Source organism: Silurus meridionalis, unplaced genomic scaffold (genome assembly GCF_014805685.1).
Source record: "Silurus meridionalis isolate SWU-2019-XX unplaced genomic scaffold, ASM1480568v1 Scaffold644, whole genome shotgun sequence".
Taxonomy (NCBI): domain Eukaryota; kingdom Metazoa; phylum Chordata; class Actinopteri; order Siluriformes; family Siluridae; genus Silurus; species Silurus meridionalis.
The window spans coordinates 1-6167 of NW_025804630.1; the positions used below are offsets into that span (position 1 = coordinate 1).

General features: G+C 35.8%; 1 long non-coding RNA gene across 1 annotated transcript; it reads left to right on the forward strand.

Moving 5' to 3' along the window:
- Window positions 1–4920: 4920 nt before the first annotated feature.
- On the forward strand, window positions 4921–5720 carry LOC124382544. The gene is made up of 3 exons (XR_006925073.1): window positions 4921–5105; window positions 5186–5297; window positions 5505–5720. It is a non-coding gene; the product is annotated as an uncharacterized LOC124382544 (long non-coding RNA).
- Window positions 5721–6167: the final 447 nt, after the last annotated feature.

Sequence of the window (6167 nt, forward strand, 5' to 3'; positions counted from 1 at the left end):
CTATCTATCTATCTATCTATCTATCTATCTATTTAGAACAGCGCGATTAAATATTTGAATCGACTGACAGCCCTAATATTAATATGATGTGAGGTCCAGTTACCAGTGTGACACTGAAACAAGTAAAACAAGCCTTTACTACTAATTAAGTACATGTCAAAGCACAAACCTCTTCACTGTAGCTTGAGTAAAAAAGTATAGTCAGAACTTCAACTTTTACCAGAGTCTTTTAAAACATGAATATCTGTACTTCTACTTAAGTGAAGGATGTGTGTACTTTTGCCGCCTCTGCAAACAGGCAGATGGATAGATTAAATAGATAGATATTAATCGATAGGAAGATAAGCAGGTATATAGGCATTCAAACAGAAAAACAAAAGACTTACATAAATAAGAAACACAAATAGAAGAATAGATAAAACAAACAAGTAGACAGAAATTTGTAAAAATAGTTTTATCAGCCACTGGGGGGATAAGAAATGCATGCTTGTATGTCAGGATGGCGAGCGGTCTAAGGTGCCAGACTTAATGTTCTATACTTTTCAGGAAACTGAGTGTTCTGGTCTCCAAATGGGCGTGAGTTCAAATCCAACTTCTGACAGTAATTTTATTTTCATTAGAAATACTAAAAAATATTGTTTCCTTTGTCTTTCAAACAAGACATACAGAGAAAACAAGTAGGTGTTTATCTAATAGTGGGAAAGACAGACATAGTGGAAAATAACAGTTAATACTGACAAGCAAGCAGATGAATGGATGGATGGATGGATGGATGGATGGATGGATGGATGGATGGATGGATGGATGGATCGATCGATAGATAGATAGATAGATAGATAGATAGATAGATAGATAGATAGATAGATAGATAGATAGACAGACAGACAGACAGGCAGACAGACAGACAGACAACATGGTAGACAGGAAAGACAAGCTGTCAGATAGGCATTCAAAAAAATATAAAAGACAGACAGATTAATATTTGAAAGGTACTAGACTCAAGGGTTAATACCTTCCAGGAAAATGAGTGTTCTGGTCTCCATATGGAGGCGTGGGTTCAAATCCCACTTCTGACAGTAACTTTATTTTCATTAAAAATTAAAACAATAATGAAATAATTATTCCCCTTTGTATTTCAAACACAAACATAAAGAATAAACAAGTACATGGTTACCTATTAGTGAAAAACACAGGCAGAAAAACATGGCAGCATCAGTCGAGGATCTGGCAAAAAGTGTAACTGAGTTTATATACTAGTTGAGTTTTATATATTATATATTTATATAAGTATATATACACACTGGATAAAACCCGAGCTTAAACTCTTCCTGGTTGGGTAAGAAAACATAGTAACCAGAGATGTGTGAACCCAGACAAACACTTTCTGTGTACCTTACATACTCGCATCATAAAGATCATATAAATACTGAACAGACAACATAGGAATGTGTTTAGAGAACCAGTGTGAGTCCTATCTTAATACTAACAGATATGAAAAAGAAAAAAAAATGTAGGAGTTTGGCCTAACACTCGAGCGCCTTGCAACCCTTGTCAGACTGTCCAAAGAACTTCAGCAACTTGCTCAAGAATAGGACCCTCATATTCTTTATTTGTTGCAGTTCTCAAATGCAATCGAGGGTAACATGTCTGCTTATAAAAAACCTTATTACCGAAAAAAAAGCAGCACCAGCAATTCCCCATAACTGTGTTCATCACTCCGAAGAAGACACCAGACACTACGCCTTTAGCGACAGCAGAAGTTAGGAGGGCGGAGATACTGCAGCACCTGATGAAGAGCTGTAATGCTCTTCTTGGGTATGCAGTACATTCATTTCATCATCATCACCTTCATCATCATTAGTTCTGCACACTTAATTCATCATCATCTTCATCATTCAAGTTGTATCTTCACTGGTGAATACCCATATAGAATTGTTATGTTAAAATTACGTAGGTTTAGGAATATTAAAGTTTTAAAAGCAGAGGATCATAAAAGTGTCAATGTTGTTTATAAAGCCTTAAGATATACAGAAATTCTGTATACTGTACTGTATAAATATTAGGTTGCCACTTCACGTTCTTTTGCCTATCGGGGGGTCTGGAATGTAATAGGCAAGGGATTACTGTATATCCAAATCTTTTATTTACTAGAGAGGACCTTTGGCTGATCCTGAACTTGGCTGTTGCAAACAAGAACAGAGCAAACACCGTATAGAGACGTCTCTGTAGCAGCAGTTTTCAGGCTACTTGGTATGTTTACTGTAAATCCTATTTTTGAGCATCTTCTCACATTATTTGTGGATTGTTCAGTTTTTCACTTGTCCATCTTAAACAGGACGACTTGGCCAACAAGGGCTTAAGAGAACCTCCCAGTGTCAGTCCAAAATCTGACAAAAAGCATAGTTGTGTTTGGAACAAAAAAACTCAGAAAAGATATCATTAAATCTTTATTCCACTCATGATCTGGCAGCCAGCAAAAACGAAGTCGCTCTGAAGATTTTGGAATCATGGTGGCAAGTCATCACAAAGCTCATTCCTCCAGCCGTCACCAAGCCTCAGACTCTCTTTATGAATAATTTAATAGACTACTTTTATAGTGATTTACATCTAAAACTTTTGTTCATTTTAGAACTGTACAGTGTTATCTGCTGTCTATTATAGTTTATGTTTATGTGGAAAAAGCCTGTAAGCTATAGACTCCATGATGAAGACATTAGACAGTTTAGATCAGGACCAAAAAAAAAAAAACATCACAGTGAGCACTGGGGCCTCAGGGCCGTATCCTCAGTCACCAGCTGTTTACACTGTGATTCATAACTGTGCTGCAATGCACTGCTTAAAGTTTCTCAAAGTCTTTTACACCAAACCATAAACAATCAGACAGTGTCATGTTAAGCTTTCAGGTTGCACAAACCTCAACTTTCTATTACAATATGATGAATAGCTTTCAACTATGGTAATGGTTGGATGCCGGTTTGTGATGGTTGGATGCTGGTTTGTGATGGTTGGATGCTGGTTTGTGATGGTTGGATGCTGGTTTCTGAATGGAGGGAAGAGCCGGAAAAGGAAAGAGGTGAGGATAAAACACCTGTTCAAAATATCCTTTAATAAGTAGCAGAGAGGATAAAAGACAGAGAGAAGTAAGTTTAATTTAATAGCTAAGATAATATAATAATACATTTGTAAAAAACACTCAATTTCAAACCTCAGGAAAATTGTAATGCAAAGAAAAAATGCATAAGAGCGCATGGAAACTCTGGGATATTTTATGAGGTTAATATCGAAGCTTCTGCTAGAGACAATGAAAGAGACTTGTTGAATTGTGTTTACTGGGTTTCCTGCTTTAGTTAACGGCATTCATTCAGACTGTATGAAATGTCTGTGATGCAGCTCTGTTATACTGCATATCTGTATAATTCTATAGCTGTGGCATCATAATGATGTAATTAAGAGGGGGATTGGGACTGAAGACCTGCCACTGTATAAACTATTAGAGACAACGAGTAACGCTGTGCAGATCTACTGTGTATTTTATTTCTTTATGTACAAAAATATACAATGTTATAAATGTAATCTATAAAAATTATTTATAAAGAGATCACATTTTCAGGCTTTATGTGATGATGGAGGAAGCTGATCTAAGGCACTTGGTGACGGCTGAGGAACGAGCTTGAATGTGATCTTTTCTGCTTCAGGATCAGTTGCTTTTTCTAAAACAGCTCATATAAAGTGGCAGGAAAATTCCTTTGGGGTTTTTAGTCACTTACTTTACAAAAACATGCTGTATGTTACCACTGAAATGTTGCAGTAGTTCTATATTGTGAATCTGGACTTTTTAACTGAAGATCAACACATGGAGTAGAAGAAATTAATAATAATAATAATGATAATAATAATAATAGAAGAAGAAGAAGAAGAAGAAGAAGAAGAAGAAGAAAAAGAAGAAGAAGTAGTAGTGCATTAGTTATATAAACAGTTTAATTGTAACACACAGGTCACATTGACAATTGTCAGTCTCACACTGCCCTCTAGTGGCACTGTCAGTACTTGATTTTTGCTTAATTCTGTGTAAATATTATTATTCATCTGTTTGTTTTATATGTTTATGATCTCTCTCACATTACACAATTACCAGACGTATTGATGAAACTAAAAACAGAGAGACACTGAGAGCTGCTGAGCAAAAGCTTTGTGTGTCTTTCCTCAATTCCTGCAGGAAATCAGTGTTGTGTTCATCTAAACAGCCCCAGATTTCACACTGAGTGACTATAAACTAACTGAGAGACTGAATTAAGAAAGAAAGGAGACTAGTGGTAAATCTTTCCTATAGTTGTGAGGTGACTGATACACAAAGCCATGGAGCAGTTGGACACTGGGGAGACAATCAGATGAATAAAAGTAGAAAATGTGATAAAAACCTAAAGTTTATTGTAAGACTTGAGTTATAATTGTTCAGATGCTCAGCATAGCAGCAATGAGACAAACTTCACTTCACTACAAGAGCAAAACATTATAGAAAAAAAGAACAGTTTAAATAAAAAAAAAGAAAACAATCCAATGTTATTTAAACTTTACAGGCAAAAAATGAAGAAAAAAAGAATAAGATATTTTCTGTTATTTTTCGCATTGTTTATGTCAAACATCAATTAATAAATAAAAACACGAATAAATAAATACATTCGGGCACGGATGCAAAAAAATAAATAAAAAAATAATAATAATAATAAATAAATAAATAAATAAATAAAAACACCACCAATCTCATTATAGGACCTTATTGAACGCAGTGATGACGTCACTCAATAGGCGGCAACATACTCTGTACAAGACCAATGATTGGCTGAAACTTTAAACAAACTCTGCATTGATTGGTCAGTTGACAGACATAATAGGCGTGGTCAACAAACAGCACTGCAATCCATCAACTCACTCTTGTGTGTATCTTAGCAACTGTAGTAAACAAACCAGCAGCTAATAATCACGAGGCGAAACGTTTATTCATTTTGATCGCCTTTTTAATGTTTTTGTATTTTTGCAGTAATAAACTGACAAATGGATTATGTTCCGCCATGTGGTGACGGCCACTGGAACACTCCAGTAGAAAGGTGTGTGTGTGTGTGTGTGTGTGTGCGTTGAGCACATGGGAATTATCTTATCTCTCTCTCTCTCTCTCTCTCTCTCTCAGTATACCCAGAGCCCAGACAAACCCTCAAACGGGAGATGCTCCCAGCGTTGACAATATTAATATTGATGCCATCACCAATAATTATATGATATTGAGCAGGATACAGGCCGAAGTAAGTTCCTCTTCTAAACAGATGCTGTTACAGAACCACTGTGTATGAGTGTGTGACTGAGTGTGTGAATGAGTGTGTAAACGAGTGTGTAAATGAACATGTTAGAGCTCACACAGTAAATGAATCTGTAATCATGTATCATTTCATCATGCTGGAAATCATACTTTTTTTGTTCGTGTTAAATGTGTTTTTTTTCTTCCTTTGCAGTTGTAGTTGTTTATCCCAGTGACTTTCAGAACAGACGTTAGAGTCCAGACACGTCTCAAGCTGCAGCTTCAAAGCAGATGCTGTTACCGAAACACACTGTGAACGAGTGTGTTGGATCTCATTCAGCTAATGAACATGCAATCATGTGCTTCTTGTTCCTGCTGTTAAAGTGTGTGATCTTCTTGTTGTTTTAGATGATCATCTCTAAACCTTCACCACCACCTAAAGATAAAATATCACAAAAATTAATCACTCTAAAATATTAACAAACAAAAATCTAAAACAATAACAACAAAAATAAAAACATAAAAATAAACCCTGTGTCTCTGATTGTATTACTCCCCATTCTACTGGATCCACTGCACTGCACTGCACAGGTTAAGACTCTCTCACACACACAGAGACACACATAAAAAAAATAAAGGTGGGGAAAAAGACACCAAAAAACAAAACAAACTACAGCAAAAAATCCAACACAAAAAAACAGAAGAAAAAAACAACAACAAAAAGACTTTGAAAACAAGAGACAGGATTGGGAATAATGTAGAATTCTAATACACACACACACACACACACACACACACACACAACTCATGAAGATTACGGACCTCATGGTAGTTTTTACTCCTTGGTGTTTTGTATTGTTTTAGGATTCTTAATCAC